Consider the following 15002-nt stretch of genomic DNA (forward strand, 5'->3'; position numbering starts at 1 on the left):
GGTATTGATTCTTAAAACTCCTTATGTGGTCAGCAGCAGGTGCTGCCTTTACAAGTACTTTAAAAAATTTTTCCAAAGGAGTGCTGGTGAACAGCAGTTGGAATAGTAGTACAGATGAGGAACTCTTACAAGCAAGCTTTAATAGTTCTTTCTTCCACTTTATATAATGTCTGAACTATAAACTGGATGAAAAGGCTCAGCGAACACATTTTTATTGGGTGGAATATGGTCAAAACCTGAACCATGTCCTCCACAAAAGTTTTCTTCTGATAAACCTGAAGATGTCTAGGGACTTGAGTAGTGACTTGAGTGCTCAAGTGTCCTCCCACGAGCACTGGTGATAAATAAACATGGTACATCAGTGCTTTATAACTTCCAAAGGCAGCATCCCAATGCTTCCTGAAAATGTCATGACACGTTAACAAAAATATCTTTATTGAGCAAATAATGAGTATTGTATAATGGTGCTGCTGGAGTACTTCTCAGACTACCAACAACTAAAGGAGCAGCTCTATATGCAAAAGGTAGCTTATCAAAAGCTGTTAACATATCATATACAGTAAATCCTTGGATTGCAAGTAATTTGGTTTGCAAGTGTTTTGCAAGACAAGCAATATGTTTTATTAAATTTTAACTTGATATACAAGCAATGTCTTGCAATACAAGTACAAACAGTATACACACATGACAACTGAGCTGATGGTTCTTTCTCTGACGCTGCAAAAGTGTAGTGACTGTTCTAAATAGGCAAAGTCTTGCAATGCGAGTACATACAATATACACGCGTCACATCAACACAACCGAGCCGATGTTCTTCTCTCTCCGACCCTGCGGGAGTGTAGTGACTGTTCTAAATGAGCGAGGTCTTGCAATACAAGTACGTATAGTATTTTGTATTAAAGTTTTTGGATTGTGGAACGGATCGTCTGAATTTCCATTATTTCCTATGGGGAAATTCACTTTAATATATGAGTGCTTTGGATTACAAGCATGCTTCTGGAACGAATTGGACTCGCAAACCAAGGTTTTACTGTATATAGAAAATTAAGGGAGAAATTAGGACAGGTCTGAATGCTCAAAAACAGAGTGGCTACAGCTGCAAAGAATATCCAGACTGATATTTATTGGACTGAAATTTATCATCTTGCTTAAGCTTGTGCCTCCTGAAAACATGAATAACAAGGGGCAGAGAAATAACATTCATTCTATTACATCTACTCTGGTGTATGATGATCAATCTGTTCCCACGAATTGGACTTGCAGAAGTGAGAATACTTACAACTTTGAGCACCTCCCACATAGAGGTAGAGCACAGTGCCCTCTCCAGTTTTTCTTCTGAAAGCAAACTGTGCAGAAGTGTTTCTGATCTGCTCGTTTTTTTCTTGGCTTTGAATTCATTTTCCTGAGGCTGTGGTGCCCTGAGACTCTATTCTTGGGGAATTTCCTCTGAGCTGGACTGCTGCTCTGCAGGGCAAGACTTAGGGTGGACCTGGAGAGACAGCCTGCTGTGAGACTTCAAGGCTCAGGGCCTGTTCCCCTGGGAGCCAGCTCACCTTCTGAGTTTCTCAGTGGCTTCAGCACAAGCTGTGGGCACTCTGTAAGAACCCTTGGGGTATCAGGGTATTGGCTATGTAATTTGCCCCCCATCCCCATCACTCTTTGAGGTTCTTTGGGGGTACAGGTCTCGGTTGGGGTCAGTTCAACTAGCAGCCTGAAGATTTTCTGGTTTGGAGCCATCTCTGGAAATATCTCCAGCTGCACAGAAAAGCTGACAGGCAAACACCTTCATATAACTGTACAGCTCCATTATTTCCTGTGGGAAAATTGGGGTGGGTCAAACAAATGTCATTTTTTAGGGTTTCTGGGGTTAGGCTCAGGTTTCCTACCTCCAAAACCCCTATTTCAGTGGTTTTTGAAATTTCAAAAAAGTCTCCATGGGCCATTTTTGGCATGATTTTACTGGCGACAGCTATCTTGGATTTCAATCAATCTTTTATTTTTTCAAAAGCCTCAGCCTCAAAACAACCCATTTTTTATCCTAGTTGACTGGGATGGACTCTTCAGGGGATGAAGACATAGTTTCTTATAAAATTTATGCCGCTTGTTGGGCAGAGGAGTGTCTGTGTACCGCATGCTGCAGCACGAGGAAGGGGCAGGAGCTTCATGCTTAGCCCCATCCATGTCTTCCAGGGCTGCTGAACCACTTTGGTTCTGAGAAATGGGTAGAAGCCCCATCAAGAGCCCCATTTTCACAATGTCACAAAGCGGAGGTGTGTGGAGTCTAGGGAACCCACAAGAGCCCAGCTGGAAGTTCTGCAGGCTTTGTTTACTTCCCCTGCACAAGGCTTCTCCCCAGAATTTGTGAATCTCATGTGGAGAGTCTTCGTCATGAGGTCAGGACAGGTAGCACAGCCTGCACGCACACAACTATTGTCCCAGGGAGTGTCTTCTCCCCCGGTGTCTGCTTCTCGGTTAAGCAAGCTAGGCCCTAGCTCCAGTGATGTTTCAGAGCATGACTGCCAGCTTGTTGGTCAAACTCCATGCCTTTTCTGTTTCAGGGCTCTGATACAGTCCTGAAAAACTCAGGTTCCCTGTTTGGGTATGGCATTCAGGAGGTCTCCATGACTCTTGACCAGGAAGATGACCCTTGAATCCACCGCTTCTTTAAGTCATTTTCTGTACACTACTTTATTTCTGATCCTGTTAAAGAATTGAAGCTGGAGACTCAACCCTCCACTTCCCAGTGCACAGTAATGAGTGGCTGTAATGCTCAGACCTCCTCCTTTCTGGTGCATCTGAACATTACTGCCCTAATTACGGAGCAGTGGGAAACTCCAGAAGGGGGTCCTTGAGAGTGGCAAAGGCCATGTCCAGGTTTTATCCCATGGCACCTGAATTCCAGCAACTTTTTGATCAGTCAAAGGTGGACTTGGTGTAGCCCAGTTCATCCCACATATAGCTTTTCCGAGTGAAGGTGGTGGGTGTTATGTTGAAGGATGCTCATGAAGGTTGCCATTATTCTGAAAAAGCAGTTTGAGGCTGGCTCTAGGGATCAAGGCTGTCGCTGCAGCTTCTTTTGCTGTCCGGACCTGCCACACTAGACTGTGACATGTGCCTTCTGCTGAGGAGGATGCTTGCCCCCAGCCTGTGCTGGAAGGGGTGGATTATGTGGCACACATTCTATATGACCTTATTAGGGTCATGAGCAAGGTGTTGGCTTATGTAGTCTTGGCTCATAGGATGTTCTGAATCTGGCAGTGGGCAGGAGACTAAGCAAGGTCACCTTAAGCAGGTTACCCTTTAAGAGCAGATGCTTTTCAGTAAGAGCCATGCCAACCCCCTGATGGGAGGAGGAGTAATTTTCATCTCTCCCGCTTTTCTCAACAATACAACCCAGGTTCCTCTGCTCAGAGGTCCTTACAAGCAGCATTTCAGCAGTCTTAGAAGAAAAAGCTGTGAGTGTTCTCCAACACCACCATAGCGGTAGCATATATGAATAGGCAGGAAGGCACCAGAAATGCCCCCTTATGCCTGGAGGATCAGATGCTCTTCCTGTGGGCAGAGGCTCTTTCCACTGCCCATGTGGCTGAGGTATAAAATTTCCAGGCTGAATTTCTGAGTCGTCAGTTCCAGGACCCAGGGGAGTAGTCACTCTCCCAAAGAGCATTTGATCTTAATTTGCGCCACTGAGGCAGGCCAATGATGGATTTGATGGCTTCTGCAAAACACTCGAAAGCAAAGCACTTCGAGAGGAGCCAAGAAGCTTAGGGTTGGACGTGTTGGTTCAACCCTGGAGCAGCCAAGGTCTCCTTTATGTCTTTCTGCCTTGGCTATTGGTGGGCCAGATCATCCACAAAATCGCAAATCATCTAGGACTCATAATCCTAGTGGCTCCAGACTGGCTTTGCCAGTCGTGGTATGCAAACCTAGTTCATCTTCTGCAGAACAGGAGCCTCAGGCTACCTCTTCATCACAGGATTCTCAGTCAAGGACCAGTCCCTATGGAGAATCCTAAGCGCTTTAGTTTTACGGCATGGTTCTTACGGCACAGCCTTAGTTCGCAATGGATATTCAGAAATGGTTGTTGCCACTCTGCTCCAGTCTAAAAAGCCTACTAAGACGGCCTATGAAAAAGCTTGGAAAGCTTTTTAGCAGTGGTGTGTACAGGATCGAGTAGAGCTGTTTCATGCTCCCATCTAAGTTATCTTTGCTTTCCTTTAGGCTGGTCTGGAGAAAAGCTTTGCAGTGGCTTCCCTTCAGATGCAAGTGGCCTTTCTTTCTTCTCAGATGTGACCAGATTCCTAAGAGGAGCACTCAGTTTGTGTTGACCAATCAGTCCTGGCATGATAGGCCAGCATCCAAGGCCACTATAGCTAGATGGATTCACTTGGCCCTCTCTTCGGCATACATTGCCTGTGGTAAGCAGCCACCAGTTTCTCTCAAAGCACACTCAACTAGGAGTGTTGCATCTTCCTGGGCAGAGTCTCAGGTAATTTTTCCCACAGAGATTTGTAGAGCAGCTACTTGGTTTATTCTGCATAATTTTTCCAGATTTTACAGAGTGGATTTGGCGGCTCAAGAGGATGCCAAGTTTGGATCCTGGGGTCTTGTGGGCAGGCTCTTCTGTCCCACTCTAGATGTCATCCATTGCTTAGGTATGTCACCATACTTATGGACTCCAGAGTAGATGTAAGATTAGGTCCTTACCTGGATAATCTTTCTGTTAATCTCCAGAGTCTTTACGGTCTGCCATCAGTATATTCCGTTTCACCTGCTTTTCTGCCTCTGATATTTCTAGACTCCAGACCTGGAGTTATGTTTCTGTCAGCCAGATGGCTAAGCACAAAGAGATCCTAGATAAGTGATGGTATTCCTCAGCCTCTGGCTCCCTTGATGTTAGTGCCAGTTGCTAGTTGCACACAGCAGGTTGTTTCTTTATGGATGGTTTCAATTGTTATGAAGTATTGTTCTAATTTTTGTTTTCTAAGTTACAGAGCAGAACAGAATTGTGGTATACATGCATGGAATTTCCCCATGCCCTTCCTTCTTTGTATTCTGTTCCAGGCATTGGTGCTTTATAAGTAAGTGGGAGTTAGGAGTTAAAAGCAATCTTGAAAAAGTGGGTGACATAGCTTAGAGCTGGCAGTAGAAGGGAAGGGTACAGACAGGAGAGACTTACTTGATCATTATATTCTTATCTGTTGTGAGATTGTTATCAATCTAGAGATTCTTCTGATATAATTTTGTCTGAGATAATATTACAAAATAAATTGATCAAAGACTGAGGTACTACCTATAAAATAAAAGATCTGAGAGTATGTTATAATTTTAAATAGTCCCTGCAAAGGATTATATTTCTAGGAATATGGTTCACTAGACCTATAGTTGATACATTGGCTTGGAATAGTTGAGGGACAAATTGACAAAGAGCAATAAATCACCTGGACCAGATGGTATAAATCCCAAATTCTTGAAAGAACAACAACAACAAAAAAGATGAAACTGCTGATCTACTATTAGTGATCTGTAATCTGTCATTAATATTCCCCCAGAAAAAGAATCAACGGCTGCAGACAGAATCTGGTCCTACTTCCCCACTTTACAATGGTCTGACCTTAACAAATTTTATAGAAAGTACAGCCACGCAACATGTGACCTCAACCACTGCCCACCATATCTCTTAAAAACCTCTAGCACAAAATTCCATGCCCTTCTCCTACAATGGATACAAACCATGCTCACAGATGGCCTTTTCCCAAATGATCTCAGCGAAATCATCATCACACTGATCCTAAAAGACCCTAAAGGAGCAAAAGATCAACCATCCAACTACAGACCCATTGTCTCAATACCTCTCTATGTCAAACTAACAGAAGGGCTAGTAGCCAAACTCCTCACCCACTATATGGAAGACCACAACATACTCCACCCCACACAATCAGGCTTCAGAATCAACTTCAGCACAGAGACACTACTAGGCTCCCTTGTTGACACAGCAAGACAACATCTCAGCATAGGAAAAAAAAAATGCTGCTCATACAACTGGATCTGACCGCAGCATTTGACCTGGGAGACCATAACATCCTACTGCAAATTTTGGACACAATAGGTATCACTGATAAGGTATATTCATGGTTTGAAGGATTCCTAAAATCCAGAACCTACAAAGTAAACTCAGAAAAAGAAAAATCTGAAACTTGGTCCAACCCCTGCGGCGTACTCCAAGGATCCCCACTATCCCCTACTCTCTTCAATCTCTATACTGCCTCCCTCAGCACCTGCCTGGACAAACTAGGCCTAACCTCATATAGCTATGCAGACGACATCACCATTCTCATATCTTTTGATCAACCCAAGCCCTCTATGACAGACACACTACACTAGAAATAGTAGTAACATGGAGGAAAGATCAAAAACTGAAGCTGAACCCAGACAAAACAAAATTCATCCTCCTCGAAAATAACAAAGTCCCAACCATAACCAATATAGAAATTAACATAAATCATTTATCCCATTCAACCCACCCTAAAACTACTAGGAATGATGCACCATGCAACCACAAATCAATAAAACAATATAGAAATCATTCTCAGTTATGAGAAACTTAAGACAAGTTTAAAAATTCTTCGATAGAACACAATTCCGGCTCTTAGTACAGTCCCTAGTCCTAGGTCTCTTAGACCATTGCAACATGCTCTACCTCTCCTGCCCAGCAACAATGATAAAACAACTACAAACAATCCAAAACACTGCACTGAGACATATATTCATTGAAGAAACACGACCACATCAGGGAGGCATACCTCGACTCACACTGGCTTCCAATTCTGGCAAGAATAATATTCAAACTACTGTCTACTATTTAAAACCATAAATGGCGACAGCCTCATCCAAACTACATCAGCTAGACACAGCAAAACCCACACTCCATTCACGCACCCTCCAATCAAAGAAGTCAAACGGAAAAAACTATATGATGGCCTCTTAGCCACATAAGCAGCAAAACTCGACAACCAAATCTCCAGCCTACTACTTATGACCCCAGACTACAAAACATTCAGAAAAGAAGTAAAGACGCTACTTTTCAAGATATTCTTGCAAACGACTTAATACCACCAGCTCCCTCCCATTTATCCCAATACCTTCCCGATTCCCCAAAGCAACCTCATCTACTCTTTACCTCCTCTAGAAATTACTAGATATCTTCTTCTTGTAATACATTTTTTTGTAATCCGCCTTGAACCGCAAGGCAATGGCGGAATAGAAATCTCTAATGTAATGTAATGTAACATCATCCATTCTATATTGGGCATCTTTCAATCCTCAGGTAACACCCTTTTTTTAAAAGGGTTCCAGAGTGATCTGTTAAATTACAAACCAGTAAGCCTTGCATCATCAGTGCAAGGCAGAATAGTAGAAACTATTGTAAAGAATAAAGTATCAGACACATAGGCAAATGTGGTTTAATGGGACAGAATCAACATGGATTCAACCAAGGGAAATCTTACCTCATCAATTTGCTACACTTTGAAGACCTGAATAAACATGTGGATAAAGAAGGTAAGCCTCTTGAAGTAGCCTATCTAGATTCTCAGAAAGCTTTTTACAAAGTTCCTCATGAAAGACTCCTATCTCATGACTTTTTAATTTTCTCAGGGGGTAATGTTTTTTTGTGGATTAGCAATTCGTTATTGGACAGCAAACAGAGGCTAGGGTTAAATGGCCATTTTTCTCAATGGAGTAGGGTGAATAGTGGAGTTCCATAGAGATCTATACTGGGACTGTTATGTAACATATTTATAAATTATCTGGAAATTGGAAAGACAAGTGAGGTGATTAAATTTGCAGATGACACAAAGCTATTTCCAGTGTAATAGGTGAGACATTCTAGACAGATGGTATCCCCATGGCTGCGTGCCATCTGCAAAAGGAATCCACTCCAGATTTTTTCTATGTGCCTCTGTTGTACTTCACTGTGCTCTCTAGTTACGCCTACAGTTTTTCCCTTCTGCACGTGTGCCTGCAGGAGTGTTTGTTCTCTGCACAATTTATTATTTTATTCAGGGTATTTTTTTGTCCCTTTTGGGGGGTTTTTGGTGGTTGGAGCGATTATTCAGCTCTGCCTACATTAAGCTAACACAGACCAGTCTGCAGCTGATAGGCCAATCCCTGGTGGTACCTGTCAGCTAGCCTGCATTTAGTTCATAGGAGCTTGGGGCCATCCCTGTCTTTCTCCTGCCGAACGAGGGTTCGAGCGTAGTCTGTTTGGCATCTGATGGAGACTTGGCTGTGCCTCGCAGGTTGCTGGCTACATCTTCTCACCTTCGCTTGTCCCTGACCGTGCCCGTCGGTCCACAGGAGTGGAGGTACAGTTAGGCATCAGGTCTGACTGGCAACCTGAAAATCAGCATTGCAGAGGCATTCCCAATATGAGGCAATAATATTTTGATTTCAGCTACTGAAAGAGAGATGAGGCAGGCTGCAGCACATTTCCAGCACAGGTCACAGTGAGTAAGAGATGTAAGCCTGTGAGGTGAATCGGGAGCGGTTTGAAATTCAAAGTTTTGAGGGTTTCTGCATGTCTCTCTGTGTTCCCCCTCCTGAAAAATCCTAAAATCACCATTTTTTAAGTTTATTTACTGTGAAAAATATCACATTTGTGGTGCAATTTTCTTAACGGTGGCCATCTTGGATTTTTAACAATCTTTTTTTCAAAAGCTTCCTGCTTCTGCAAAACTGCAATTTTTACCTCAAAACTTACTGGGATGGAGTCCTTGGGCTCTCCTGATGTGAAGTCTTGCCAGGATTGTGCAAATTTAGCACCTCAAATGTTCTTGCCCCACATGCCGCATGGCACGCCAGGAGAGGCGGCAGCATCTACCTTAGCCTTTCCATTGTAGAAGTGGATGACCAATCACTCAACTAGCCCAGTGGGATGACCTTTAGTTCAGGGCTTGGCAAGGCTACTAATTCCATAAACCTGGCTGCGGACCCTCTGCAGTCTAAGAAACGCAAAGTCAAGTCATCAAAGGGTGACTCTACATCCCAGGAGCTGGAGTCTTTCTCTGAATTTATGAAACATTTGTGGAATGAGTTTCAAAGCTGGCGTTCTTCCCCCACAGATGTGTCTATTAGTGGTAACTTCTATGGACACGTCCTCCTCTCAGTCAGTTGTTTCCTGCACTGCCTGATCCTGATATGGGGGATCCTGCTGACTCCTTATTTACAGGTGCAGTGCTTCCCAGAACAGGAGATAAGGGGCTGTGAGCTGGATCTGCGGATCCCTCTGGGGTTTTGGAACCTGGGGCTGATTCCACGGTTCTGCATTTATTTAAGTCTGTGTCTTTGCCGGATCTTATTTCAGAGTCTTTGCAGGAGTTGAATTTAGTCACTCAGCCGGCTCCATCCATTTCTTCCTGGTTTTGTGGTGTGTGCTCGCAGTCTTCCACCTTTTCCCTGGCACCCTGATATGAGCATTCTGATTTCAGAGCAGTTTGATTCTCCAGAAGGTGCTCTTAAGATTGCGAGGCAAAACAAAAGATCCACCAAGTCAAATTCCACAGGAAAACAGGAGGAACCAAACACAAAGGATAAAAACTGGAATCAATGATCTTGATTCAGTAGTAAGTTTATTGAAGAGTCTTCACAATAAAAGGTGCAAGTCGATAAAACAATCCAAAGATACACAGTAAGAATGTTGTGGTATGGACCTGACACTGTCTGTGTTTTGGTCACAAAGGCCACCTTCTGGGGTCCTGTCAGGTTAAACCACAAAGTTTGATATGCTGTAAAACATTCAAAGGACTGTGCATGTGAGAGCATTGTGCTGCCAATCTGAGCAGTACAGGCTGTAGAAAATTCAAGATTGTGAGGGCCATATCTCACTTGTATACTCTGGCACAGGAGTGCCAACAGCTTCTGGGTCAGCCTAGAGTTGATTCTTTGGTTGCGCAGGTGACTAAGCACACCTGTCTACCCAGTGAAGGTGGTGTGTTGCTTAAAGATATGCAGAACCACTGTGTGGATGTGGTCCTCTGGAGACTCTTTGATGCAGCTGCTTTAGGCATCAAAGCTGCTTTGGTGGCATCCTTTGTCACACGCTCCTGTCTCTCTCGACTGCACGCTAGAGAGTGAGGATGTGGATCCTCCCCCTCAACTTCTTTTGGCTGGATCAGATTATGTTGCTAACATATTGTATGACCTTATGCAGGTTTTGGCAAAGGTGTCGGCATACTACATTTCCGCCCACAGGATGCTCTGGATCAGGCAATGGGCTGGTAATTCTACTTCCAAGGCTACTTTGGCTAGACTTCCCTTTAAGGGGCAGTTATTGTTTGCCAAGGGCCTGGATGACCTCATGCATTCTGTGGTGGACCATCGCCCTAAGTCATCGCCATTGTCAGCAGACCTAGGACTTCTAGAGGTTCTGGTCGCTCTAATTTTCATGGCTCCTGGCGATCCCCACCATATGCAAGTGCCACATCACAGAGATTTTCCCAGGGCTCCTGGCCCTAGTATGCCAGCTACAGGCAGTCCTAGCCTTCCACCTCCCGTCCTGCACCCTCTGCCAAAAAGGTGCAATGATGACAGGCAGAGGGATGCCCCTCTTCAGATAGGAGGCAGACTCTATATTCCTGTCTGCCAGGGTTCACATTTCATCTGACCAATGGGTCTTGGACATTATTCGGTCAGGCTACAAGCTAGAATTTGCCTGACCTCTGATGGACTGGTTTTTGGACTCTCCTATGGGGCAGCCGGACAGAACGCTCAAGGTTCAAGCCACTGTTCAACACTTGCTGGATATTCAAGCTATAGAGCTGGTGCCGCCTGAACTCTCAGGTTCAGTCATGTGAAAAAATTAGGACACCCCATTAAATGTTCAGTTCTTTCTTAAGAAATGTTCATATATCGATGTCAAATCTTTTTTTATTTATTTTTGGAAAAGAAAGTGATGTAATTTCAGGTAAACAATAAAAATTTTCCTTGATTTACTTATGAAACAAAAGATATCCACAAAATTGTGTACAATGGTTGAAAAGTTTTCTTTGTACTAAAATCATATAAGATCTATAAGATCAGTTTGTCTGACTCTTGGAATTCATTCTGTGGTTTCCTGCATGGGTCACTATTGTCACCTATTTTATTTAATGTACTGTATATATGAGAGCTTTAGGTTTTGCTTCCATTGTTTGTATGCAGATGACATATTTCTGCTGCTTCCAGTTTCAGATATACTATACTGTATTTCTGGATATTTTGACACACATAGAACAAACTATTGCAGAGATAGATATTTATGCTTTTAATAATTTTCTGAAAATAAACTAAAACCAAAGACAGTTTGGATAGATAATGATAAATGTATGCTTGTGAAAGAATGTAAGCTGTGAACTAGTGAGATTCTGAAGACTGAAAACAGCTCAAGGATACTTGCAATTGTTATTAATTCTAGACTTGTGTTTGAATGTCAGCTAAAGGCTTTGTCAAGGGGATTCTTTTTCAGGTTGAGAAAGTTGAGAGCTATAAGGTCAATGTTATGTCCCAGTAATTTTAGGACTCTAGCACAATCAATTCTTCTTCCTTAGCTGGACTACTGCAAATCTGTTTATGGTGGAGTTATGGTTAAATTGTTACCCAGATTACAGTTGTTTCAGAATATGTTAGCTAGATTGATCTGTGGTAAAAAGACATATGAGAGGGGCATTTCCATTGTTGAAAAAATTGCATTGGTTGCCTAATAGATCTAGGATAATTTTTTTAATTGCTTGCTTAGTTTTTAAATTCCTGGTCACTTAGTACATTGCTTTCATCTGCTTAAAAATTTATCTTCATCACAAACTATTATATTTCCCTTCTGTGCAGAATGTCTCTAGGAAGGAACAAATAGAATCTAGCTTTGCATATCAGGGTGCTAAATTTTGGAACACCTTGCCAGTATTAGGTAGACTAAATCCTATTTTCTTTTTCAGAAAGCTCTTAAAATATATGTTTATTATCAGTTTTACTGATCTTATTTGATGTGTTCAATTGTGAGTGTTAACTTTTACTAAGGTGTATTTAATTGCTGAGGGTCTTTTTTTTCTTTGTGATCCACATTAAATTCAGCATGATATAGTGCAAAATACAAACATTCAAATTGTATGCAGGTAGATCTTATGCATATTCATTGTGGAAATCCTGAAATCGCATCTGGGTTGCAGCCCTTGAGGGCCAAGGCTGCCCACCCCTGCGATAGTGTATCCATGCTCACAAATAGGTGAACTACTGGGAAACAAGAATGAACACAGGAGTACATTCAAGAAAGGTTGGCTATATTAGGTACAGAATATTTTGGCGCTAGCAGTAATGCCAAACAGAACTGCCTTTCTAGAATCTTAGCATTAAGTCTATATTTTCATGCCTGAGTGTATATGCCAGCTGAAAGGCTGATGTAATTCCTAGTGCCTAAGTACTGGCAGTTAGGCACATAAATTACAGTATTCTATAAAACCCTGCCCAATTGTTTGATCTGTTCCTGACCTGCCCATGCACTTCCCAGATTCATTCTCCCTTTAGAATTGCACGCTTCAGAAATTAGGTGCTCAGAGCCTGATATTGAGACTGTGTAGGCAGCCTGCCTGCCTGCCTCTGGTGGTTGAACAATGATCCCAGATATTCAATGCCGGAACCGTATCTGGACACCTGGTTGGCTTAGGTCTAGTGGCCAAATATAGACCTGCTTTATAGGCAGGTCTATCTAGCCACTAGTCTTAGCCATAAAGCTCCTTAATATTGTTGTTAACTAACAATGTCGTGCAACATACTGATCCCCAGCCATTCCAGGGAGTGAGATATTCTTTACGGTACCTGTAGCTTCATATGATAGCTTTCTGAACATATGGCCCCTCCCTGCCATGTTAAATAAAAAATCATACCTATGCTGGTGTGTTTGCCCAAGCCCCATCATCCAAAGAGATCAACAGCCCGAACAGTCTCCTATACTTCCTCCACCGCTAAGAAGTTGGCAGTATGCTTTCCAGATGCTTATGGCCCCCATTCCCACTTATGATCAGTTAATGTGCAAACTGAGCCTGTGTGGGAGTATCAGAGTTGGCGGCTGGAAAGCATGCCGCCAATTTCTTAGCTATTGAGAGAGCATGAGAGGCAGTTTGGGCATCTCTACCAGTCATTCAACAAGTTCTGGAGGAGGCCTGAGTCCAAAGTGAGGAGGCAGGCCCCAAGGCTCCTCCCCCCCCCCCTTTGGCTCCATTACCAGTATCCAGCATGCATCAGCTCCATTGTGTGCAATTCAATCTCATGTTCTTTGTGTGTATCCTAGAAACCTAACTCTGGGTGTGTCCCAAGGACTGGGTTAAGAAACCTTAAGACTATAGAGTGGCGTAGTGTTTAGAGCTACAGCCTCAGCACCCTGACATTGTGGGTTCAAAACCCACACTGCTCCATGTGACCTTGGGCAAGTCACTTGATCCTCCACTGCCCCAGGTACATTAGAAAGATTGTGAGCCTGCCAGGACAGGAAGGATGCTTGAGTACCTGATTTATAACCCATTCTGAGCTCCTGTGGGAGGACAGGCTAAAAACAATCAAATGAATAAATAAGTATAGGAAAACTTCAAAAATTCTGAAGAAGAGACAAAATTGCGGCGGCGTGCTAACAGCTTGTCAGCTACGCTCCACCATGCCTTAACTTTTACCTTTTGGAAGAAGAGTGTTTTTCTCTTCCTCTTTATTGACGATGCCTCATACTAAACGCAAGGGATTTCTCTGGGTGGATCCCCCCCCTGCCCGGTCAAGTTTCGATGGAACATTTCCTCACCAACTCTCCGGCCAGTCTTGAAGGGGGTAAGGGCCCAGCAGTGACTCCGTTGGAGGGAGCCTCTGGAGCTATGGGATTTGAGATCTCACTCTTCCCTCTGGCTATCCGTTTGCTACCTAAGCTAATGCCAGAGGACGTTGAGAACATGAGCCAAGCGGTCCTTCTGAGTCCAGCGGCCTCACACAGTGGGGAGCCCGACATTACTCTGAGCACCGAGTTATCAACAAGTCCAGAAGCAGAGGACACCCGCTCGACTAAGGTGACATTGGACAGCATTTGGCGGGTACTCCAGAAGCTTGAAGATACGTCTACAAAATCTGCCGGTGATATCAGTAAAATAATGAGTAAATTGGATAACCTCTCTACCTCGGTAAATAATATGCAAATTGAAACTCATGGTAAATTTGACCAAGTTAATAAAGAAATTGCCGCTGTTCAAAAATCAACTGGAACTTTGATTAAAGACAGCCTTTTCTTTTTAAAGAAGATTGAACAACTGGAAAATCATAGTAGGAAACATAGGGCTCATTTTACAAAGTTGCGTTAGCGGTTTAATGCGCGTAATAGCATGTGCTAATTTGCCGGCCGCACTAGCCGCTACCGCCTCCTCTTGAGCAGGTGGTAGTTTTTCAGCTAGCGCGGGGGTTAGCACGCACTAAAAAGGTGCATGCGATAAAGCCGCTAACGCGGCTTCGTAAAAGGAGCCCTTAATCTTAGAGTTATAAATTTTCCTAAGTCTTTATCTATTACTCCATTTGATATGTTCAAAAAGTATCTTATTGAGAATTTGAAATTTTCTCTTGAAGCAATCCCTCCTATAAACAATGTATTCTATCTTCCAAGAAAAGTTGAATCTTCTTTTCCAGACAAACAAAATGATGGACCCCATTCTATTGATCTAAATAATCTGACTGATATATTGGAAACCACTCAAGAAAATATTGAATATCATGGTACACTAATATTGTCTTTAGTATTCGAACTAGATCTAAATGCCATAATGAGAACCTTCTTCCGACATTCTCAGGACCTGTTTTTGGGCCAGAGAATCTGGATTTTTCCAGATGTGACAAAATCTACACAATATCGGAGAAAGATGTTTCTTGCTATGCGAGAGGAAGTAAAGAGTTTGGGAGCAACTTTTTTGCTTAGCTATCCTTGTAAGATAAGATACACCGGAATTAAA

The sequence above is a fragment of the Geotrypetes seraphini genome, chromosome 3, assembly GCF_902459505.1.
Source record: "Geotrypetes seraphini chromosome 3, aGeoSer1.1, whole genome shotgun sequence".
Lineage (NCBI taxonomy): Eukaryota > Metazoa > Chordata > Amphibia > Gymnophiona > Dermophiidae > Geotrypetes > Geotrypetes seraphini.